A 27,118-nucleotide genomic window follows, 5' to 3' on the forward strand; every position below is an offset into this window, starting at 1 on the left:
GAAAAGAAAAGTTATTGATCAGATAATATTGTTTCACCCCCCTTTCAGATATTTGATCCTATCCAGGAATTTCATCGACATAACTAAGGGTTTGACCTAAGGTATTGGTTACAACCTAAGATATATAAGGAGATGAATATCAAAGTGGTTAGGGTGAATGATTTGGGTTATGGATGAATTGTTTGATTTGAAATAAGTGTGTGCCCGAGAATGTGATGATGGATCAAATCTTATAGATCTGAAATGACTGCATATTGAATAATATGTTTATGGATTGATAGATCTATGATGATGATGTTATGATGTATTTCTTTTATAGCATATGTCGAGATATGGGTTTGACTAAAGCTCTGGTGTGCAGCGACGGTATGAGTTAATAATTACAAATATGTACATGAATTTGTTTTAGAAAAGGCTCATACATACGCGGATCATATTCTGAGTAGTAGCGTATCAATTTTGTAGTATGGACAGATCTATATGTGAATATCAAATATGAAAGGCATGTACATATGTGGAAGTGTTTTGTAAGGGTCACGTAAATATGCTAGGTTTTTTCAAAAAGTGATGTTTGATCAACGTGATCAGTCTTGTTGTGTTTGTTGTTGTCTGTCAATGAAGTATTTCATGATGATCTGGGTTTCATAGTGATGGTTGAGGTTGAATGATTTTTTGAATAGTAATGATCCTATTATCTATATGTGGTTCAAATATGTATGATTGGTTCCGTAAGTGACTCAGTGAGTATTTCAGTAGGACAATGATTCAATTTTAGGGTTTAGGGTTTTGATATCTTTACGATGGTATGCTTCATGGAAATCATGTATATACGCAGATATTCTTAAGAATAGTAGCATATATATTATGATATATGGTTGATCAGAGTTTTCAGTGACAAAATCTGGTTTTTTTTATGAACAATATGTGGATTGGTATTTTGGTGAATGGATTTATGGTGATTTGACTACTTTGGTTGTTTGAGATTGATTTTGGTCTCAATTGGTACAGTGATTAAGTGATTTGATATGATGATTGGTTTTAGTTTTATCATTTGGAATTGGACCTAAATGATGGTAGTGGATCCAGTCTAAAAATTTAATGAAACATGGCCTACATAATTGATGCTTTGGTTCAGGTGAATCTAGTATGAAAATATGAAATGTGGTCCACAAAGGTGTTGAGGGGCGAAGCCTTCAATGAGGAATACAAGGCTTCCTTCCAGTGGTAGTTGGTAAATAAGATTAGGGGGTAGGAGATTCTTTTCAGTGGGTGCAGTAAATGAGATCAGGGGGTTGGAGATCCCTTCTAGTGAGTGCTGGAGAACAAGAGAACAATGTAGCCTTCTGTAGGTGGGTGCCTATGTGATGGTATGAGTCTGTGTCAGTACAAGATTGTAAGATTTTTCTTTATAAAAGAAGATAAAGACAAAGACAACAACAACGGTGGTTTTCTCCCACATTGGGTTTTCATCTAAAAATCCTAGTGTTCATGTGTGTTGATATGTTTCTTATGTGTGATGGTTTATTCTATTCTTACTGCACATAGTTATTGTTTATTTTAGGCATATTGAAGTATTGATACACTAGTTCAAGTTAAAAAGATGATGGTTAACTAAAAAGTAAGTTAACTGGATATACGTTAGTTGTCTGCATAATAGTAGCGTACATAGGCAGGTTTACTTCAATATATTTGTGTATAGAAACATGAATAAGAAAATAAAAGTTTAAGTAAGTTTTAAATATTGATTCACCCCCCCTTCTCTTAGTATTTTTCCCAACAATTAGTATTAGAGAAGGTTCTTCAGAAGAATCTTGATAACTTGAAGGAGATTTATCAAGATGACGGGAATGAAGAAGATAGCTCAAAGGAGGGATTCAAAAAAATGTGACAGTGATATATCAGATGCAGTAATAGATGTCAGCAAATATTCAGGATTGGTAGCACCCCGCTTTCTATTGATCAAGAATGAAGAAGACAGTTACAAGGAATTATTATGTATGGGCTTTTGTTCTAACTATGGTCCATTCCTTGTCTATGCAATAATGATAGTGATGATGATAGTGAAACAATTGAACTTTACCTCATGGGTAAAAGTGAAAGTAAGCACTCTAAAGAGAAAACAGATTCAAAAATGAAACCCCTATAAGTAGAAGATCAAGGCAAGTTAGAAACAATGGACAATGTAGATGTGCCTATGCTAAGCAAAGATAATTATCAACAATGGAAAGAAAATATGAAATCTAATCTAATGAACCTTGATGTTTGGTATCTAGTATACAATGGCTACACCATGATTCATCCATCGGATGAGGAATTGCAAAAGAGCAGTAAGACTTTGAGTGGCATATTTTATAACATACCTTATTCAACATTAAATAAGGTTATGCACTATAGCACTGCAAAGAAAGTGTGGTATGAGATACAAGCAATCCATGAAGAAATCCCAAAGGAATATTCCTCATCAATGGAACTACCAGGTAATCCTATTCCTAACAATGTGTCAAAAAAATGAACATGATGATGGAGTTGTTGATTCAGAAGAAGATAGGTTAAAATAAATTTTCGATCTTAGAACAAAACGTGATCTTTCTTTGAAAAATATTATTAATATTAAAGATAAGTTGTAGGCATATCATAACAAGAATCATATTAAATCAGTAAATGTTGGTGCGGAATCTAAATAATATTGTGAAGGTATTAAAGTTGAGATCGTCTCTCTAAGAGCAGAATGAAAAATCAGATAAGCGAAATGAAGAACTACTTCAAGTATTTGAAAAACAAGAAAATGTGCTGGAAGAAGAGATTCTCAAATTAAAGGAGCAAGTGGAAGAAGGAAGGGTTGAAGAAGGTACGAAGAAGCAGTATCTAGTAAAGGAAAAGCAATATCAAAGAATGGAGGTTGAGGTAAACATTCTAAAAGGTAAATTAGAAGAAACAGATAAACATTTGATATTTCAACATAGTACTACTATTTTGGATAATATTTTTAGTAGTCAAAGGCCTTCCGCCATCAAATCTGGTCTTGGTTTCCATGAAACTATTGAATGTGAATCTAGTTCACAATCTAATGCAAGTAAATTAAAGGGTAACAATGTGAAACCTAAAATACTCAACAAAGAGATAAGAAGTCAACATGATCAACAGCCAAGGAAAGTGAATCTCCAAAGAAAATAATTTACTCCTAACTGTAGAAATTTTAATTGATTCTCTCCTCTGATCAGTAGTGTTCAATTTTTTATATGTCATAATTATGGACACATTTCGTTTAGTTGTAGAAGTAAATTGTTTCAATCATAAGAAAATAATTGCTTCACAGAAATATCATCAACTTCTAGGTACTCAAACTTCTTTAAGGGATATTTCTTTCCTTGCAATATATTTTATCACAAATCTATTGATTGCAATAGAAGGAATATGAAACGTCAATATTATGATTCCTCTGTTCATATAAGATGTTATTCTTGTAACAAGTTTGGGAATGTATCAAGAGAATGCAGGAAAAAATCTATAGATTGCCTCAAACAACATGGAAAGAAATCAAATAAGAATATTGATGTCAGAATACCTGAAAAAGATGGATCCACCAACATTTCTCATAACAAGCAGAAAGAAGAAGAACAAATAAGGTGTGGTCTTCTACTCATTTGAAGAAGAAGATGAATGGTACATAAATAGTGGATGCTCTCATCACATGACTGGAGATAAGAGTAAGATGGAGTCTCTCAAGGAAAAACAATATGGTAAGGTTATTCTTAGAAGTAATGCTCTAGAAAAAGTTATGGGAAAGGCTAGAGCCATAATTAATAAACGTAGAAGAGAAGTTGATTCTTTATTAGTTCAAGGGCTAAATCAAAATATTCTAAAGTGTAGGTCAAATGGCATATAAATTAAATGTAATTGTGTTTATATCAATCAAATTAAAAGTTATAGATGAAGAATCAGGAAAGGTAATAGAAAGAGGATATAGAAACCCATACAAAGTATACGTGCTTAAAGAATTGAATACTCACATACATGAGGAGGATTCATACTCAAAGAAAAGAAGATGGTGCCCATTGTAGTCCATTATTCTTAAAAGAATATTTCGAACTGTGACTGCAGAAGTGATGTGAGGTACCCGACCTCATAACAAAAAGATGGCTATCAAGTCCTCAGGATCTGTGATGTGTAATCTCAGGGGGAGTAATACATAAGTCATCTTGATGATGACTCCCATGGTTTTTTTTTATATTCATGTTGCTTACATTACTGACAGTGCATCTGATGTAGTAACAATGAATAAGTACATACTGAATAGGCTTAAGGGGAGCTGTTGTTATGAAATTTTAGAATTTTACTTTTTTTACGCAGATATTATGAAGGGCAGCCACATATATACATGATTTCTGATACAGACGGTAGTGTATGGTTTCCTATGGTAAAGAAACAATAGGACAAGCTCATGTTAAGGCTATGATATGCTTCAGATAGTTATTATTTGGCTTTCTTATTCTAATGTTGTTGGTTACAGTTAGTGGATGCTACTTAGAAATAGTATTGGCTTATAATGGTTTATGAGTTGCTGTAATATGACATGGATTTATTGATTGATGAAGTTGCTTTAATGACCTTATTGATAGATGAGTTGAGATGATCATACTTGGAAATAAACAGTTGACACAGGTTCAGGGGGAGCATTTTCTATGCTTCTAATAGTGCATTGTTGGCATTATGTTTTCTTGAGAATTATTTGATACATAATGATGCTTATCATTGGTGATGCTGCTAAAGATACTCATATCACTGAAGTGTTTTTTTTTGAAGTTGTGTTACTAACATAATGCATGAGTTTCTTTTAGAGAAATTATCGATGATGCTTATATTGTTGGAAATAATACTGAGAGGAAGGGTGTGAATCAGTATTATCAGATTAATAATTTATTTTCAAATATATTTGTATATGCTACTTCATCTAAGTGAACTAGTGTGTATACATGACTGTAGTTAAAGCAACCAGCGTATATGCAGAGAAATTTTGATTTACCCAATTTTTCATGCATTAAACTTTAACCAGTATATCAGAGATTTATTAGACAGTGCATTAAAAGCAGAATAAAGCATCACACATAAGCAACACACATGAACATCAAGATATAAGGTGGAAACCCAATGTGGGTGAAAACCACTTGCTACTGTCGTCTCTGTCTTCTTTTAATAATAAGAAAATCTGTTTACAATTTTGTACTGGTGCAGACTTATACCAGTGCGTAGGCTTCTACCTGCAGAAGGTTACAACCTTCTCTCATTCTCCAGCTTCTATTGTTTTATCACTCAGATTTTCCCTTAGAAGTTATCAAAAGAAAGGACACTCCGAGGTAACCATAAACCAATCTTTTAAGTCTCAAACCAATCTTTTAAGTACAAAATCTAGCCAATCTGTACTCAAAGAGGGCTCTCTCTGTATGATTTAGCTTTGTTTTGTGAGATATTAGGCTAGTTATGAAAGCTTGGGGGGTTTTGATTTTGTTTGGTGGTGGAATTTGAGTGCAGATGGATAGAACAAGGTATTTCAGGCCATTGGGCTATGGAGTCAACTGAAGGATGGCTTAACTGGATCAGGTTGATTTAACAAAGGAGAAATTTCACAGGGCAAGATAGCCAAACAAAAGACAAATGATAGTTTCAAATGGGTGAAATGGTCTTGAACAGGGAGGAAGGGCAACTAAGAATCCTTCAACAGGGTCCAAGATGAGGGAAAGTGGGTGCTCATTAACAAAAAGCAATTAAGTATTCTTTTTTAAATGGTCACAGTGATAAACTATGAAAGCAGGGAGCAATTAAGAATTCCCTACCTATAATAGCCTGGAAGAAAACATTAAGAATATAAACGATTTTAAAGATAGAATGCAATAAAGCTCTTTCTGAAATATAAATTTTCGTTTATCATTCAGATATGAAACACATATGAATATTTATTAAACCAGAAAACTGTAAAAACACAAGATATAGAATACTTATTTGTTTCTTGTTTGACACAGGTATACCGTAAAAGTCCTTTTCTTTATTACTTTGTTCCAACCAACCATACAAAATTTGTTTAGCAACACTTCAATTCCAAAAGTAAATTGTCTACAGAAATGTCTAAGAATCCACCCTCAATACTTCGAATGAAGAATTATTTATACAAATGTTTACATCATAATATCTCCTAACTAAGAGAGATATATTCTAGGAAAACTAAATATCTTTTACATGAATATAGAGATAGATGGTCTCGAATGTAGAAACAGAATGTGAACTGATTGCTACTGCCCTTGTTTTTGTTGAAGGAGCTGGAGGTAGGTCCTATGAATGTGCATCTTGTTGTCATGCTAGTAACTCTGTGCTGGACATCTGATTTTATCTTTTCACTGATGCTCTTTCACCTGTATCTAATACTATTTACCTATTCACCATTTTTCACCCTTTTTACCAAAATTTACTGTGGTAATTATTTCTTTTTACCTCACTTAAGTCATGGTAATTTACAGGATGTCAGTCATGTTGGACCACCAATCATATTTTGGTATTCTTGTCCTTTTCAGCTTCCTGTAGATTTCATCTGCTTCAGTATATTTCACAAAATTGGGTTGCACTGGGAATAGGTGCTTCACTTCATGTTCAATGTAAAAAAGGTTCTCCAAACCATCATAGAGAACTTTCCCTGTGGGCAATGCCTTAACTGCAGATCAACTGGCCTGATGGTCAACTTGCTGATGTAATTTGTTGATGTAATCTATCTAAACCATTAGCTTGTCATTGATGACTAAAGGACTTGGGATTCCTTTACTTTGTAAGATGCCAAATTTCTCCATGAACTCATCGATATCTTCCTACATAATTTGACATTTGTGTTCCAGGCCTTGCATTAGATTCCTTTTGGTCAATGCTTTCTTTATTTCGAGGATGGTAGTAGTCCTATCCTCAATTTTTAATTGCTCCAACTGTTGCCTATTTCTACTATTTAGAAAATTGATTAACTGGATTGCCTCTTCAAGCTTTCTACCCAATTCCTCTCTGGTCCTTTGAACTTCTTCAAGAGCAAGCTTAACCAAATGAATTTGTTCAAAAATAATTTGAATGGATGACCAAATATCATTGATGGAATCAATGATATTGGTCCACAATATCCTCTTGATTTTTGTCAAGGGCTTTTCAAATGTAAGGTCTTTCTCCAGTGCTCTAATCTGTTTGGTTAAGCCTTTGTTTTTCCTCATCTCTTCTACAAAATTGATTTTTGATACATCATATTTCTGCTCCAATGTAGTGAATTTCTCTTTCACTTTTTGCAGCTCTGTGACTTGGAGCTTCATCTCCTCCATGGACTTAATCAAGTCTTCTTTACTCTGTGTTGGTGTACCTATTACTTCTATGGCTGCAGTTGTTTCCAAAGGAACATTTGGTGCTAAAGCTAATGCCAATGTAGAAGGGACTGCTATTGAAATTATAGGCACTACAGTCTGGGGCTATGTGGTCGACTCACTCTGCCTTGATTGTACTGCTTTCTCTAATTCTTGCTCTGTTTCTTTTAATTGCTCATTTAGCTTAAGGACCAAGTCCATAAGCTCTTCTTAATTTTTCTTCTCAATCACTTCAACAGTCTGAGGGTGAATGAGTGGTGGAAATTTCATTTGTTTCCTAAGTGCAGCTATATCTTCATTCTTCTTCTTTATTAGGCTCTCTACTACCTTGACATCCTTTGGGTCATGGCCCAACTCAATAATCAATTCCTCCAATGATTTGATTTTATTTTCTTTTTCCTGTGAGGAGGCCTTTTCTAGTTGCAATTGGGCAGTAGTGTTGCTCAGTGAATTTTGCAACCTATGTGCCATCATTGCCTTGCTAGTTAGTGTAGAATAGACCATCTCTCCTATTTGTTTATGCAGTTCTATCTGGACTATTGGGTGGATGTCTTTAGCCATGACTTCAAAATCAGTCTTGAGATAATCTGCCAAAGATTTTGGCTGCAGCACTGTGGGCTTTAGAAAGCTCATTTTCATTTTGCCTTCTTTGATGTCATAGGCTAACATCAATCTGGTTTGGTTTGAGGGGGCCATCTTTAAATACTGACCATAGGCTTGGGCCTTCAACTACTCATTCTTTGTCTTTATCTCCTTGAATTTCCCCTTTATGTCTATAATCTTTCCAAAAGAAGATCTGAGGGATGAAACTTCTATGCTTTGTTGTCTTTCTATCTCTTGCTTCTGTGAAATTGAAGGTGTCCCACCTGTTGCGAATGTTTGAAAACTGTCTGTTCCTTCCTTCCTCATGCTTTATGTTGTTTCCCCAATGAATTCCTCCTCTGAATATGGATTTAACCTTTGCCTCTTAGCATAGGTTTGATTTATAAGTCTGCTAGAAGGGGTAGCTACTTCCCTATCTCTTTTCAAATTCTTTTCCTCATTCAGAGGAGTTTGGAAAACTGAGGGATTTCCTATATATGGTTGAGCTAGTAGTGGCTGTGGTGGGTACAATTCTACAGAGATTTCAAGCTGCTTTGATACCTCTGGCTGTTCTGATACTTGTAGTTGTCATGTTTGTTCTGATGTAGGAACACTAGTTTCTTGTGTTTGTCCCTGTGATTGCTCTGTTGTGGGAGCACTGGTTTCATGGGCTGGCCTTTGGGAAGACTCGGTATGCACCTATACAAAAGATTCTAGGTTAAGTTTATTCTCCAAATCTTTCATTACATTCTCAACTTCAACTTTATCACTATCTTCCTCTATCAATGTCCCTTCTCTCCATTCTTTCATAGTAGCATATTGTTCTATCTCAGGGATTTTGTGATGGATGTAGGGTGACAGCTTATGTTTTGTCCTTCTATCACTGATGAAACCATGAGGGTCATAAACCCAAGAAAATCTTTTCTTTAGTCTCATTGTTGTTTCTATGATTTCTTCTGCTCTTTTCCCTGCTTCTCTATTGTTGCACACAAATGGGCCTAAGTGGTCTTTAATCCTCAATTCGACTTTCTTCTTTTCCTTGGTGAAATGAATTTGGTCAGAGTTTAACATTTTCCTGTAATATTGCAGGGAAAACAATCTCATAAGAACATACTTAGGCAGCTTGAAAGGAGGGAGTTCACAACCATAGATTCAGATCTCAGTGTGATTTTGGTACAAGTACCAGCCACCTATCTTGTACTGCTTTGACAGTTGAAGGATTCTCTTGATATCATCACTTATTCTTGCGAGGATGTGCTGTCAGCATGGATATACAAATTGATCTATGAATTCATTGTATGAATGGGGAGAAGTGTATGAGTAATCGAAGATGGAAGTCTAGAAAATGACTGATTTGGGATTACCTCTAGTTTCAAGCTTATTCACAAAGAATGAGAATTTGTTAGTTTGGTAATACAGGAAGAGGTGATACAAGACTATGGAATACTTGAACACTCTCTCATTTTCCAATCTCATGAACTGATCATGGATTTTGTCAGCTATGAATGCAGCATAGTCATACTTGGCAGCAGGGGGCTGGCTAGGGGTGAAGATAGTCATATAAGCAAAATTCATTTCATCCACATATTCATTGCTTGAGAAACCAAGAATACAGGCAATCATGGTAATAATATCCCTCCCTAAGCTTGTAAAAGTAGTTGTCATGTAGGGTGGAGGGTTTTCTGAAATGTATTACTCTAACATGAACATTTGGCAAACTCTGGCAATCTCTGAGCTGGAAAGTTTGGAAGATTTGTCAAGTAAATCAGCAATAGACAGATGGGTAAGGTTCTGACTAGGTTGAAACTGCAATATTTCATTGATGGAGTCTGTTGTAATGGTAAAAAGGATTTTCTGGTCAAGGAACATTACAGTGCTGAGATTAGGGTTATAATTGGCATGGCACTGGTGAACAATGTATGGGAAAATGTGCACAGAAGGGAATTGGTACTTTGGGAGATTTGATTCCCACAGACCAATATTGTCAACGTTATTAAGGTAAAAGTCCTGGTATTTACAATGCAGTCTCAAGGGGGAGTCATCAAATGTGAGGTCTTTCATTTGGAAATCTTTATCTACTGAGGGCAAATAATCCAAATCTCTATGAGGAGTAGTGATAGGAGGCGCATTGAGGGCTATGGGGGCTTCCATTTCTAGTTCTTGTGGATTCAGAGATGGAAATGGGGTTTTTGAGTGGGATAGGTGAAACAAGGGGTCCTGGGTTTCTTTAGTGTAAGTTTCGCAACTAAATTACACTAAATTTTGGGGTTTTCAACGTAATCATAGAGGAAATTAAGTATTCACAGGGATTCTGGAAAAAAACTGGTAAATACCTATTTCTGGAGTGATTGGAAATGGAGTATTGGTTGACTTGGTGCAAATGGTGGACTGGAGCAGCGTCGGACTGCAATTTTCGGGGCAGTTGATTGTTGGAGTACAAGCTAGTCGAATTCACATTCTAGTTGCATGCATGAGTTTTTTGAATAATAACAGAAAAATAGATTAACTTCATTTTTTATGCAAAGTCAAAGTTTTTGGCGGGTTTTGTGATACGGAAAGGTGGCGTCAGCAGGGAGGCGACTTGACGTTTTGTCGTTAGCGAGAAGTGGTAAGCGGGTTTCATTGCACCGCTTGCGGAGTGTAAGTGGTATTTGGGGGGAGCAGTGCGATTCCATACATCTTTCGACATGTATCATCGGCATTGTTCATGAAAATTCTCACATCGTGCACTAAAGGTCGACCAAAATGCCCGTGCGATATGAGCGAAGGCCATCGGATCTAGAGGATCCGATCAGACAGTGGTTGGGGTAATGACGTGATTGAAGGATAACAGGGGCGGGGCCGATATTAATTAAATGATTTAATAGTATCAGGGGCAATTTGACTGGTTGGGAGAGTTATTAATTAGTCTAGATGACTAAATTAATCCTCATTAAATGGCGGCAGGGTCGGGTTCTTAATTAACTACAGATTAGTTAATTAATCCCTTATATTATTTGCTTTACTATTATATTTAACCATAGGGGCGGGATATGTAATAATTTGGGTTTTTTGCATAATATAATAATACGGGCGTGTGTAATTTTCTTTTATTTGGGATTTATATAATAAAACATTAATGGTTAATATGACAAAATGAAAGGTAAAGCGCTAAGTCCAATATTTTCTGAAAGTATTTCATCATATAACATATTGACTTAGGCTAAAGTGTATAAGAGGGTTTTATGGAGATTTATTTAAATTTTCCTAAGTAAAATAGGATTTTACTTAGGAAAATTTTTATCAAAGGAATGAGTGATCTTATGGGGGGGTAATGTTGATGAAAGGTACTTAAGTACTTTAGGCATTTCCAATTATTGGGCTAAGGGTCCGGTCCCTCCAAAAGTCAAAGAATTGCTGTGAGCCCCTCTAACTTTGGAAATTGCCTTTAGTACTTAGGGAATTAGTGAAGATTTTAGGGGAATGAGTAGGGAAGTTAATTATTTTGACTTTTAATGTTGATGTGACTTCCATGTGATACATGCCCTTATCTAGTGATGAAAGTAAAAGATTTAAGCATTAAACTTAACCATTCACCACACATTTATTCTACAACCATCATCTACTTACCCTACCTACTTTATCCTAGCATTTTCACTTCTTTATTAGGGTGCACTTAGACTGGCAAACCCTTATCAAACTTTCTTTTCTTTTACATATGAATCCCTATCTAAGTCTACACTTATTACATCCAAGGGCTCAAATTAAACTGTTGAGCTCCTTTCTGACTCGACCTATCTACTTATCTGCCAAGATTAAACTGTTTGGTCAAATCTTTACTCTCTATATCTAAAACATGGAATAACCAAGATTAAGCTATTTGGTTACCATGGATTGTGGCCTAAGTAACAAGTTGCACACAATCTTTACTATGCATAAAAATAAATGGTAGTGGCATTTAGACTTGAAAACTTTCATGGTATTTTATTTTTGTTGGGGTTCATTTTCTTTCATTTTTTGAACTTTTATTTATTCTGTTTACCCTTTGTTTTTTTTTCTAGGGTATACCCTCTTTACATTTTTTAATTTTTTTTTTATTCTTCACAAATATGAAAAACATTTGCAACAAGCAAAGGTATGAACATATTTCAAAGTTTAAACCAAGTCAATCATGATATATGACACCTATTGGTATAGGGGCATAACATACAGGAAGGGTGATACAACCCCCTAACTCTTGTACTATTCGATATGTTTACTAGTACGTAGGTTGCGACCTACAGAAGGCTACAACCTTCTTTCTTCCTCCAAGGACCACATTTCATAAATTTTCAAATTGGATCCATCAACAACATCATAACTATAATTCAATCATCAAATACATCTGCATCAACCAATCACTTTCTGAACCAACCACAACTGAATCAATCAATCACTTTGACAACCCATCAATCTGATCATTCTGAATACTATCACCAGAATACAGTAACCAGAACCCAAACCAAAACCCAAAACTCTACAACATCAAACAAAAACAATTGAAACATAATTTATAAGGTATACGCTACTTCCATGTGTCGAACCTTCATATATACGTGATTTTCTCAAGGCCAACCAGTGTATACATCTGCAAATATTAATTCATAATTCTACAGCTATTCGAGACTTCAGTTATACCCAGATCATAATATTTACATAACAAAATATGCGTCAGTATTCAGATCTAGAATAAACATGATCAAACCATATAAAGATAATTCATTTCAAGCCTTAAGATCCTGATCCATCATTAGATCTTATCCTCCATCAACCGCTAAGGTTCATCCCTGGTTTAGATCAAGCACAGCACCATAAGCCAATAACCTGCATACTAGATCTCACACTTCATCAGATATTTGATACTTTCACCCTTGGCCTAATGATCTTCTCCTCCTTTTATAGTTTTAGGCCTTTCTCAATAGCATGGACCAAAACCACTTAGGACCAATACCTTGGACCAAATACCTAGGGCCAATACCTTGAACCAGATGCCTTGGACCAATACCATGGATCAAAATACCATGGACCAAATACTTCGAACAAAAAACTTAGTTTTCCAAGGTATACGTGCTTTTCCTTATGTGAAAGTGCATGTGTACGTATACGCTACTTGTGGTCAGTGAACCTGCGTGTATACGCAGCTTGGTTAAGGTGAACCTACGTATACCTATCTTTCTTCATTCTGTGTAGTCTGATCTGTAATTCTTTATTGTTAACCTATTGCACTGTGATCTTTCATCTGAGTAAGTTGCCATCAAGGACAACACCTCTATCATAATGCCAACAATCTCCCCCTTTGGACTTGATGGCAACAACAACACCAAGTCACTCTCCCCCTTTGACATCAAGGGCAAAGGGTCATGCTCCCCCTGAGTACATGTTGAATTCTTTGATATGTTGAAATGTACTGATAGAGCTCCCATGATTGAGTCCATTCTCCCCCTGAGCACTAGCAAAGTCTGCAAGAAGATTTTCTAAAAGAATAACATGACTCTATACATCAACTATGTGAGGATGACCTTCCTATCACCAATGACTCATACATCCATCTCCCAACCAAGTGGGGATATACCAATTGTTTATACATGACAAAACCAAGAAGTATTACATCATCCATTCCATGCATAGTGGGGTTACAAATTAGGTCTTTTCATGACCTTTACATTAAATGATATACATGACATTTATAATAAGTAAAACCGATCTAAACAAGACCATGATAATCATAAGCAACTATCATACACCATGTATGATCTGCACCATCAACAACATCAGGATCAACAGCCTGTATATTTCCATCATCAAAGGAGTCACCTAAATCAAAACAATTATGCGGATTTGTACCAATATCTTCTAAGATAATGCCAACAATGAATTATTAGAAGCATATTCTCCCCCTGAACCTATGCCAGATGTTCACTGTCAGATTTGATTATTGAATATATCAGTAAGAAATATCAAGGCATCATCATCAATCAGATATACATCAAGTTATCAACAACTTATGAGGACCAACATATTTCCACATGATATTAGAATATTGTAACCATCATCAAACAGAGCAGATAATTGACAGAGCCATATTAGACCCCTTTTTCCTGAGTCTGGCCCACTGCTTTTCCTCAAACCAACATATACACAATTGTGCCCACAGAAACCCACGTATGTATGCAACTATGCTTCATGAAACTCATGTATAACAACCTTTCTCTGAAAAAATAGGATTTAACAGTAGGATGATGCAGCAACTACTCCTAGATTTTGTCTGAGATATTCAGATGTCTCTCTAGGCAGTGGTTTAGTGAATATATCAGCAACCTATTCTTTGGAGGGAACATATTCCAATTTGACCTTTTGTTCAAGCACTGTTCACATAGAAAATGATATTTGATGGGTATGTGCTTGGTCTTGGAGTGCATGACTGGATTCTTTGAAATACTAATGGCACTTGTATTATCACATAGAATGGAGATGAGTGGAGTACATGTGATATGAATGTCTTGCAAGGTTTGCATCATCTAAAGTAGTTGTGAGTAGCAAGATGCAGCAACCACATATTTTGCTTCAGCTGTAGATAATGCAATTGAACTTTGTTTCTTGTTGAACCAAGACACTAACCTGGAACCCATATAGAATGCACCACCACTAGTGCTTTTTTTGTCATCAACACTTCCTGCCCAATCTGCATCTATATATGCATGAAGAGTAAGATCTGTATCTCTAGGATACCATAAACCAAAGTTTTGTGTTCCTTGAAGATATTTGAAAATCTTTTTGACTACCTGAAGGTGTGATTCCTTTGGCTTTTCTTGGAATCTTCCAACTATTCCTACTGCATGCATGATGTCAGGTCGGGTACCTGTTAGATAAACCAAATTGCCAATCAAGATCTGTAAGTTGGTTGATGTACTGTTGTTGATTCATAATTTGAGTTGAGACTGCATCCTGTTACCATTGGGGTACATACTGGTTTAGAATCTTCCATGTTGTACTTTTTCAAGATCTTTTTGAGATATTTGGTTTGTGAAATAAAAATACCATCTTTATTTTGTTGAACTTGTAGACCAAGAAAATAGGTAAGCTCACCAAGCAAGAACATTTCAAATTCTTGCTGCATTACTAAAGCAAAATTCTGACTCATGGATTCTTCATTGCTACCAAAAATGATATCATCAACATAAACAACAATTATTAGCAATTTAACAATGTCAATCCTTGTATATAGATTGTTATCTGCTGACCCCTTTGAAAAACCCTGTTGGTGGAGATATTTGTCAAGACGGTAATACCAGGCCCTTGGAGCCTGTTTTATACCATAGAGAGCCTCTCTAAGTTTGCATACAAGTTTTGCATCATTTCCAAGAATGAATCCTTTTGGTTGTTCAATATAGACTTCTTCTTCTAAGTCTCCATTAATGAAGGCATTTTTTACATCCATTTGGTATACTTTTAATTTCTGAAAACTAGAAAGAGCAAGAAACATCCTTATGGCTTCAAGTCTAGCAACAGGCACGAAATTTTCTTCAAAATATATACCTTCTTGTTGAGCATATCCTTTACAAACAAATTTGGCCTTGTTTCTAATAACTTCTCCATTTTCATTTAGCTTGTTTTCGAATATCCATTTAGTTCCTATGATATTCTTATCATGAGGTCTAGGAACTAATTCCCAAGTATTATTCTTTTCAATTTGCTCAAGTTCTTCATTCATGGCCTTGACCCAACATTCATCTTTGCATGCTTCATTTACATTTTGAGGTTCAGTGGAGGATAGTAATGCTAGATAGCTTGAGGTTTCCGTAATAGTTTTTCTTGTCTGTACACCTGCCTCTTTTTCCCCTAAAATTTGAGTTTCTGGATGATTTTTTTTAACATACCTTGACAGAGTCTTTTCTTCTACCGTTATCTCTTCTTCTGGTGCTTCATTGGTTTCTTCTTCAGAATCATTGTGATTTGATCTGGGAAAATAATCCCCATCTTCTTCATTGTCATAATCTTCAGTTTTTATCTGTTTTGGATTTTTGCATGTTTCATCAACTACAACATCAATACTTTCAAAAAATTTCCCAAGTATTTTATTATAACATTTATATCCTTTACTTCGGGAAGAGTAACCAAGAAGAATACCTTCATCTGCTCTAGGCTCAAACTTACCAAGTTTTTCATTAGTCCTTTTGATATAGCATTGGCTTCCGAAATATTTAAAGTATTACACTGTAGGAGTCTTACCATACCAAAGTTCATGTGGAGTTTGAGTGTTGTTTACCTAAACATTTTCTTGGTTGATAATAGTTACGACGACGAATGCAGCTTCACCCCAAAATGTTCTAGGAGTTCTAGATTCATCTAGCATAGCTCGAGCCATTTGTTGAACAATTCTGTTCATTCTTTCTACCACTCCATTTTGCTGAGGAGTCCTTGCGATGGAGAACAACTGCCTTTTTATTCCATGTTGTTCACAAAAGTCAAAGAATTCATCTGAGGTAAATTCCCCTCCTCAATTAGATCTAAGGCATTTGATTTTGCAATTTGATTCATTTTCAACCAAATCTTTAAAGGCTTTGAACTTTTCAAGTGCTTCATGTTTATGCTTTAGAAGACCTATCCAACACATTCTGGAAAAATCATCAATGAACAATATAAAGTATTCTTCTCCACGAGGTGACTTTTTCCTTGATGGTCCACATAAATCAGTATGAACAAGTTCAAGAGGCTTACTAGCTGACCATTCTTTTTCAATGAAGTGAGATCTGGTTTGCTTACCGAATTGACATGGTTTTCATATTGTATTTTCAGGAATGTTGATATCTGGAAGATCACGAACAGCCTGGAATCTGCATGCTTTTCTTATTTGAGAAAATTTTAGATGTCCCAATCTTCTGTGCCATAGCCAGTTTTCATCATTTTTTCTTAGATAGCACTGTTGTTGTCCTCCCTTGATTATGTATAAGTTGTTTGGAGTTCTTGTACCTTTGATCACGGTTTCTCCTATATCAAGATCACGAACAACACATCTGTTTGATCGAAATACCACTTCATTTCCTTGTTCACACATTTGTCTGACACTCAATAGGTTATGCTTTAGACCATATACATACATAACATTCACAGCTTTAACCTTTTCTTTCAAGAAAACAGAGCCTTTACCTTTTATGGCAGCAGGAGTGTCGTTTCCAAATGAGACATTCTTTTCTTTTTCTAAGGCATTATATGAGTGAAGTTTTTCCTTGTCACTTGTCATGTGTTTTGAGCATCCACTATCGATGTACTACTAATTTTCCTGTCCTTCTGCATACAATGCTATACCACATATTTCTGTTTGAGGTTCTTTTCTTCTTCATCTTTTGGGATTTAATGGAGTTTTCTCCTTTTGAGATATTTGCCGAAATTTGCTCCTACATTCAGATTCTTCATGGCCAAAGTTGTTACAGATTGAGCATTCTATTTCATTTTCAAGAAGATAAAAGTTATTATAGGAACTTTTCTTGATCCCTATCACATTCCTTTGATTTCATGCTTCTCTAGTCATGATGGTTTTGTAAGCAACACATTGAGTAGCTTTGTGTCCAAAATTATGACATGAGAAACATTGACCATTAAAGGAGTTCCCTACAATTATCGAATCTATTGACCTGGTGATTGTAGTTTCTATTGATATTCATCTTTGAAGCAAATTGAGTATGATTTACCTGAGGTTGGTTGTGGCTTCTGTTCATCCTTGAAGTAAATTGAGCCTAATTTACCTGGTGATCTTCTTTATACCTTTGCTGATGATTGTCATATTGTTCACTGTTCTTTGCTGCATCAAGTTAGCTTTTAGTGGAGGTTGATGGCTTCTGTGATTGAGATGCTTCTTCAGTATATCCAAGACCTGTCTTTATCAGAGGAGAACGCTTCACTTTGATAATTTCATTTAAGGTTTCTGATCTTTTAGCAAATCTAAGATTGAGAGATTTTGTTTTCTCAAGATCATTTCTTAGACCCACAATTTCACATTCTAGTTTTTCATTGTGTTTTTCTCTTTTAGCAAGTTGGTATGTCAAGGTATCTATAATCATATTCTTTTCTTCTAAACAAATTTTGAGTTTAGAGATTTCTTCATGAAGGTCATCTTCTTCTAAAGCATCCCAAAAATTATCATCTTCATAAGCCATTAGAAGTCTATAGTCATTATTATTTTCATCCTCATCACTATTTGATAAATCATCACTATCTTCATGAGTATAGTAACTCTTTTTACTTACACTTTGTTTTCTATTCCATTTTTCAGATTCCTTCCCTTTATCATATTTATCTTTATGAGGACATTTGGCAGCATAATGACCGACTCTACCACAGGCAAAACATTTTAAAGGTAGTTTACCTCTAAATCTTCTGTAACCCCATTGAAGCTTCTTGACAAAGTTGACTTCATATTCTTCTTCTGAAATATGTCCTGATTCATTGAGTTCTTCCTTTCCTTTTGCTGAAGCTTTAAATGCGACTTCTCTCGTATCTAATGGGCCTCCTTTTCTCATCTCAAAGGCAGTTAAGATTTCGTGAAGCTGTGTCATAGTGATAGCCTATAGATCTTGTTTTTCTTGTATGGCAGATACTTTTAATTCAAATTTAGCAGAAAAGGATCTTAAAACTTTCTCAACTAAGGTAACTTCCTTTATCTCTTCACCCAGATTCTTCATGCAATTAACGACCTCATCTATATATAAGAAGTAACTAGCTATATTTTCATCATTTTGCATCTTAAGTGTTTCATATTGAGTTTTGAGAGTTTGCAGTTTAGCACATTTTACCTGAGAGTCTCCTTCATAGCTTAGAACGATTTTGTCCCATATTTCTTTGGCTGATTTGAGCTGCATAACTTTGACAAACTCTGATTGTGACAAACTTCCCAATAATGTATTGACAGCCTTGGCATTGGTTTCATATTGCTTTTTACCTGTCGTATCTATAGGAAATTCTGATGGAAATGTATATCCTCCTTCCACGATTTCCCATACATTTGTTCTAAGTGATTGTATATAGGTTGTGGTTCTTATCTTCCAATAAACAAAGTTGCTCCCATCAAATATTGGTGGTCTGATGGATCCCACGCTTTCTTGATTACTCATGATGATGGATCTCCCTTCAAGTGATCAAGCTTCTTGTGAAGGACCTTATTTGATACCAATTGTTGGAAATAATACTGGGGGGGTGAATCAGTATTATCAGATCAATAATTTATTTTCAAATATATTTGTATACACCACTTCAGCTAAGTGAACTAGTGTGTATACGTGACTATACTTAAAGCAACGAGCGTATATGCAGAGAAATTTTGATTTACCCAATTTTTCATGCATTGAACATTAACCAGTATATCAAAGATTTATTAGACAGTGCAGTAAAAGTAGAATAAAGCATCACACGTAAGCAACACACATGAACACCAAGATATAAGGTAGAAACCCAATGTGGGTGAAAACCACCTGTTGCTGTCGTCTCTGTCTTCTTTTAATAATAAGAAAATATGTTTACAATTTTGTACTGGTGCAGACTTATACCAGTACGCAGGCTTCTACCTACAGAAGGTTACAACCTTCTCTCGTTCTCCAGCTTCTACTAGAAGGGAGCTACAACCCCCTAACTCTTGTACTAGCTGATATGTTTACTAGTACGTAGGTTGCGACCTATAGAAGGCTACGAACTTCTTTCTTCCTCCAAGGACCACATTTCATAAATTTTCAGACTAGATCCATCAACAACATCATAACTATAATTCAATCATAAAATACATCTGCATCAACCAATCACTTTCTGAACCAACCACAACCGAATCAATCAATCACTTTGATAACCCATCAATATAATCATTCAGAATACTATCACTAGGATACAATAACCAAAACCCAGAACTTTGCAATAGCAAACCGAAATAACTGAAACATATTTTATAAGTTATACACTACTTCCATGTGTTGAACTTGCTTGTATACATAATTTTCTCAAGGCCAACCATTGTATACATCCGCAAATATTAATTCATAATTCTGCAGCTATTCGAGACTTCAGTTATACCCAGATCATAATATTTACATAACAAAATATGCGTCAGTATTCAGATCTAGAATAAACATGATCAAACCATATAAAGATAATTCATTTCAAGCCTTAAGATCCTGATCCATCATTAGATCTTATCCTCCATCAACTGCTAAGTTTCATCCCTGGTTTAGATCAAGTACAGCACCATAAGCCAATAACCTGCATACTAGATCTCACACTTCATCAGATATTCAATACTTGTACCCTTGGCTTAATGATCTTCTCCTCCTTTTATAGTTTTAGTCCTTTCTCAATACCATGGACCAAAACCACTTAGGACCAAATACCTAAGGTCAATACCTCGGACCAGATACCTTGGACCAATACCATGGATCAAAATACCATGCACCAAATACTTCGGACCAAAAACTTAGTTTTCCAAGGTATACGCGCTTTTCCTTCTGTGAAAGTGTGTGTGTACATATACGCTACTTGTGGTCAGTGAACTTGCGTGTATACGCAGCTTGGTCAAGGTGAACCTGCGTATACCTCTCTTTCTTCATTATGTGTAGTATGATCTGTAATTCTTTGTTGTTTACATGTTGCACTGTGATCTTTCATCTAAGTGAGTTGCCATCAAGGACAACACCTGTATCATAATGCCAACATATATATTGTTTGAGACACTCATTAGATTTTGATGATATAAGACTCTTTGGTGATGATATGATTATGTACTTTTGTTCTACTTTGCGGAAAGAACATTTACATCTTGTTATATCATGCTATTATTATTTGATGATGATGTTGTTGTCATGGATAAATCCCATGATGTTTTTACATGTACATGTTATGATGCAAATGGTATGTTTCTAGAAGAGTATGGTTCTAAGCATGATGATCTTGATGATATGGGATCACAAGGATGAGTAGTTGATGATGATGAATTATAGAAAGGGATCTTATGGATGATTACTTACACTACATAATAATGAAGTAGTATTTCTTCTTGCATGAAGAATTTGGGCTGAGAGAATAATGTTTCTGCAGGTTTCATGAAAATATGGCTATTAATATACTACTGCTACATTTGTTGGATGATACTTAGAGACATGGCATATTTAGTTACATATTGATGATGTTGATGAATTATGCTACATTTCCCTATCTTACTTTATGATGATATGCTTGATTCTCACATATTTTGTTGATGCATGAAAAGATATGTTGTTGTGCTACAAAAGATCTATATGACTTTGATGAGGTCAAGGGGATGAGTTCTACGGAACAATCTTATGTTGTTGATGATGCATACTTGGTCACAGGTTGATGATATTACATTTCTTCTTGATGATGTTCATGGTGTTGTTGTCAGATGCTTATGGTGCAGATCCTATACGGTATATAATGATTATTGAAAGTTAAATTGGTCTTACTACCTCACTATTGAGGTCTTTGGTCTTGGTTATAAATTTCATATATGTGATTTGATTTAAAGGTCATGTAAACACCTATGTTATAAATCATTGTAAAATTCAGTCATGTATGGACTATTGTGTTCACGTCATGTAATCCCATCATTTTGGGCATGTGATGTAATGTTGAGTCAAATATGTAACCCCATTGTGTTGGGTAATCAATGTAAGCATGAGTCGTTGGTGATAGGAAAGGTCATGTCCAGTTGATTCATGTACTTCTTTGTATATCTTCATAAAATTCAGCATGTGCTAAGGGGGAGCATGGTCGGTATTTAGTATTCATACTTAGCAGATCAGATCTACAATGCTCATGTCAACAAAGGGAGAGAAGCCTTCATTCAACATTGATCATCCCCTTTCCCTTGATGTCAAAGGGGGAGAGAAGCTTGGTGTTTAGAGAATGCTTGATATGTCTACATATGTAGTTACAGGTATCTAAAAGTGGTTTTGACCAAACACCAAAGTGGTTGCCATCAAGTCCAAAGGGAGAGATTGTTGGCGTTATAACTAATGTGTTGTCCTTGACAGCAACCTACTTGTAGCAGGATACGTATGTGTTTTCCTTGACGGAAACTTACTTGATAAAGATGTCAACATGATCGTAGAAAGATGAGTATAGATGTGACAAAGATATCAAACAAATAAATATCAGTACAGAATCAGAGGAATGATGAAGGTAAAGTTTGAAGAAGTATACGCAGGTTCTGTGAAGCAAACTTGCGTACATACATGGGTATGTGAAGAAAAGTTGCATAAAATTTTCACACCATGGTATTCTAAATACCAAAGATATTTACTATGGTATTGGTACATAGTAATGAGCGTGACAATGGATATTTGATCCCGTCTAGGAATACCATCGGCATAACTAAGAGTTTGACCCAAGTGTTGGGTGTGGAACCTGATTATCTTATTTATTTAGAGGTATTGCCACGTTGGACCCCAATTCGTAATGGGGCAGAAACATCGCCTATTTGATTTTCATTAGTGGGGTCCATGGGGGGGTGCAGCAACTATTTTATGAGCGCCCCCCCCACCTTAACAGGGGTTCGGGGGCAGCGCCCTTGAAGCTAAAATTAGATGTAAAATTTCCTTGTAAAAAATTGTAATTTTGTAGTCAATATGAGTTGTTCATTAGGAAGATGATTTGATAGTAGAATTTATGTTTAATTTATGGTTTCTTCCCCTAGAAGGAAATCCCTCTCTATATATGAGGGAATTGTATTGCGGCTGATATATATGTGTGTATTCTGAGCGAGAAAGAGAGAGGAGACTATGTTAGAGCAAAGAGGAAATCACAACGGATCTGTTGTAGGTCATATCTCTTCATTTTGCTGGATAATATAAAGGAAGGATTGGTTGTTTCTCAGTGGAGGTAGCCAAAATTGGGTGAACCACGTATATCTGTGTCTCTCTTGTTTTATGTGTTTTCTGTGTTTGTGTTTTTGCAATATTTTATGTGTTCCATTGCTCTATAATATATAATTTTCTAACAACTGGTATCAAAGCCGAAGTTCTATTTGGCTAATAAAATCACTCGAGAGAAGGGTTCATGGTTCGAGTGGGAGTAATGGCGGAAGATGGTAGGTTTAGGATCAAGAAATTTAACAACCAAAACTACCAGTTGTGGAAGACATAGATGGAAGATTATTTGTATTAGAAATAAATGTACCTACCACTGAGTTGAAAAACAAAGAATCCGATGAGTATGATAGACATGGAATGGGAGATTATCGACAAGAAGGCACTTGGAAAAATATAGTTGTGCCTAGTGGCGTTAGTAGCCTTTAATATTTCAAAGGAAATGACAATAGAGGGTTTAATGTCGGTATTGACCAAACTATATGAAAAACCCTCGGCCTCAAACAAATTATTTCTTATGAAGTGTTTATTTAATATGAATATGTCAGAAGGTGGATCTGTTACTGATCATTTAAATGAGTTTAATACGGTTACCAGTCAGTTAAATTCTGAAGGGTTAAATTTTGATGATGAAATTAGGGCTCTGTTATTTTTTTCCTCATTGTCAGAAAGTTGGAATGGTTTGGTTATGACCACTAGTAACTCTGTCTCTGGATCTAGTACTTTAAAGTTTGATGATGTAGTTGGTGCTATCTTTAGCGAGGAAATGCAATGGAAATGCTCTGATGAAACATAAGGTACTGCCTTAGCTGCAGAGACTAGGGAAAGAAAAATGGAGAGAGGAAAGAGCCCTAGATATCAAAGTCAAGGAAAGGTAGATCCAAGTCCAGATCAGTGATAGTGTGCTGGAAATGTGGGAAGAAACAACACCTGAAGAAAGACTATGTCTCAGAAGGGAAAATAGGAGATGCACAACAAGAAAACAATCATGAAGCAAATGTGAGAGGTGATGTGTTGCAAGATACTTTGATTATTTCATTGGAAAATATTATTGATGCCTGGGTGGTAGATTCACAGGCCTCATTCAACACCACACCTGATAGGAAACATTTTCATGATTATGTTCAAGGATATTTTGAACAGGTTCATCTAGGTGATGATAGACCTTGTAAAATCATTAGAATGGGAAAAGTTTTCATAAAACAATAGAATGGAAGCCAATGGCTATTGAAGGAGGTAAGGCATGATCCATATATAAAGAAAAATCTAATTTCAACAGGGCAGTTGGAAGGTGAAGGCTATGTAACTACTTTTATAGATAAAACCTAGAAGGGCACTAAAGGAGCATTGGTAATAGAAAAAGGAGAAAAGGTTGGTACATTGTATTTATGCAATGATATTTCTAATTACGTTAATGATTTAACCTCCACAGGAGCAGATACAACATTGTGGGATCATAGGCTCAGGCACATGAGTGAGAATGGGATGTAGATTCTCCACTCAAGAAATTTATTGTGAGGTTTGAAGCATGTTGATTTAGATTTCTGTGAGGACTATGTTTATGGAAAATAGAATAGATTCAGATTTATTAGGATTGGGAAAGAAAAGAAGAGTGAAAAAATAGAGCTTGTGCATATAGATGTCTGGGGATGTTGGCTTATTAGGGCCTAACCCAGGTTCAAAGTTAAGTTATCCAAACAAATCTCGATACTAATGGCCCTTTCAGCAATAGTCTGTGGAGAGCGAACTGAGGTCTCACTCGAAGTAGTATGGGAGGGTGCTAGAACCAGGTTTCTGCACCTTGGAGATGTTTGATGGGTTCAAGAGGTCCATAGTTTGATCCTGTGTGCAAGTTGGTTCACGTAATTTCCCTTACTTCGCAGCCTAATATACTGCCTTCGTACAGCCCTACTCAAGGGTTGAACACTGCGCTTCTGCATTATTACCCAAGATTTCACTGATATTCCACTGTTAGTTGATTACCTTAGCCTACTTGCATGCTTTAAGTTATACTTAACAATATAAACCATTCATATAGGTGTGCGCAGTAAATAAACAGTATATTTGCAATTTATATCAAACATGCATTAACCCAAGAGAGATACACAAATTGGTGACAAAACTTCTCTTTATGAATTTCTTCCTCGGTTACAGACTCGACTCCGCATTGCGCACTCAGCTGCAGGGATCTGTGCACTTAGCTGTGGACTACTAGTCCTCCATGCACTCAGTTGTAGAGCCTTCTCCTACTCTACGACCCAAGACACACTTAATCGCTTAGACTCTTTCTTCTCTCTACTCTTATTCCATCCCTCTCATTTTCTTCTACACTTAGAGCCTCACTCTATTTATACAATCCCATGGTCCGCGGACCATGGGTAGGTCTATCTAGCCAACATTACATTACAAAACTGGGCGGACAACCCTGTGACTCTATTATACATTTCCCGCTTTGTGCCCATAATTCGCGGAGTCTTTACAACAATATCGGGTCAAAACTTGGGCTTTGAGCCCAAAAACATGTCTTAGGGGGGATTCCATTGCCAACAGGCCCCCAACACAAACATCGTGACTCACCCTCGAGTCAATCTGTCGGCACAGCGATCTCTGCACGGAGTCCCTCTAATTATTCTCGAACTATGCTGAGGTCAGTAGTGCACTGAGTTGCTGCTTGTTGGATCTGTTGCATCCAATGTTCCAAGACCTCTATGTCTGGGGTGCTTCTCTGCATTAATGTGTTCATCCCTTGTATGTGCGTGAGCTTTCCTTCGATGTTTTCAGTGATAGTGAAGGCCTCATTGATCCAACGCCAGACGCGTGCTTTTAGAACTGCCTCCTTATGGCGTGCCGCGTCCACCTATTCCTTTAGTGCTTTAGCTTGTTGCATCCTCACAAGCCACTGGGTGAGGACCGCTGTCTACACAGTTCCTCGAATACTGTCATATTGTTGTTGGAGTTCTCCCTCTTATGTCTCCAAGCACTGGATGTTGGGGTCCTCCTGCAGAGTTGTGAGGACCTCAAGTGTTTGTTCCAACATGCTGATACAGTCTCGCACTGCACCTCCAATTTCCTCCAGTCCTGTCGTGTAAGCACTAGCGCGTTGTTCTCTGACTTCCGGGGGAGTGGATAGCTGCACCTTTAATCGCATCTTGGCGATTTGAAGATTCAGCTCTCACTGAACCTTTTTCATTTCTTCCCTGGCCTCGTGGACTCCTGTTCCTAACCTGTGGATCCGCACCTCCACTATTAGGTCCGCTGGGATGGCGAGCTCTACGATGCTTCAGCAAGCGTTGTCTACCACCTACACCAACTGTTGATTTTGCGACACCAATTCATCGCGCTACAAGCTGAGTTGTTCCATATTTATCTTTTACTCATTGAGGACTTGGATCGCGCGGCTCTCCCTAGCACACAGCTCTGTCGTTATCCCATCCTGCAATAGATATAATGTCTTGCATGGAAGGGCATCCAGATTAACGCTGAGACCTTTCATCGTGCTAACCGAAAACCTATCGGCCTCATTCGATGTCACTAGAGCCGCTTCCGGCAACACTATTGTGTTTTCCATTTGTGTGTGCAACATCTTCTCTGTTGTCGAGGATCCAACCATGAGGTTAGTTGAAAGGGTACCAACCTGAGGGGAGTGCACCTGTAACTCCTGAAACTACGCTCTAAGAGCCCCCAACACAGTCTAGTGCTCCTGCATAAAATACTGAAGAGCCTCATTGGTAACATCGCGCACTATCTCACTGATGTCATGTAGATCACCCTTGGTTAGGGTGATTGAGTCAATGGCCAATTTCGAGGCCTTGACCTTCTTCCTCGATCCTGCTCGCTCTACCGTGTGTAGGTGCTTCAACTGTGTGGACACGGTTCATGGGTCCATGCTTCCTTCTTCTGTTTCTGCTTCCTCTACCTCCTGCCCCTATGAGGGTGTTGCTTGTCCCTCACCCGCCTTCACGGTTGCTTCTTTTTTTGTTGCTACTGCTGCAGCCTTTTCCTACTCAGCTGCCTTCTGTGTCACTTTCGTGTTGCCCACACCTCGGCTGTTGTTGTTTCCTTCCGCCTTTTCTCAACCAACTGTGTGATGTTCAGCTTGGCATCATCTTTCTTCTTCTGCGTTACCACCCTTTTGAGTTTTACAAGATCTGGGGCACACCATTCTAGAGGCCATGCCTCCAAGATAGTGAAAATGGTGTCATCAGTGGCTACAAAAGGTAGCTTCATCCACTACTTCATTGGATCCTTGCGCGCCCTGATAAAGATGTTGTGTATGTC

The sequence above is a fragment of the Pinus tabuliformis genome, chromosome 5_2 (genome assembly GCF_031772625.1).
Source record: "Pinus tabuliformis cultivar Carrire ecotype Pingquan chromosome 5_2, CPIR1, whole genome shotgun sequence".
In the NCBI taxonomy this organism is placed as follows: domain Eukaryota; kingdom Viridiplantae; phylum Streptophyta; class Pinopsida; order Pinales; family Pinaceae; genus Pinus; species Pinus tabuliformis.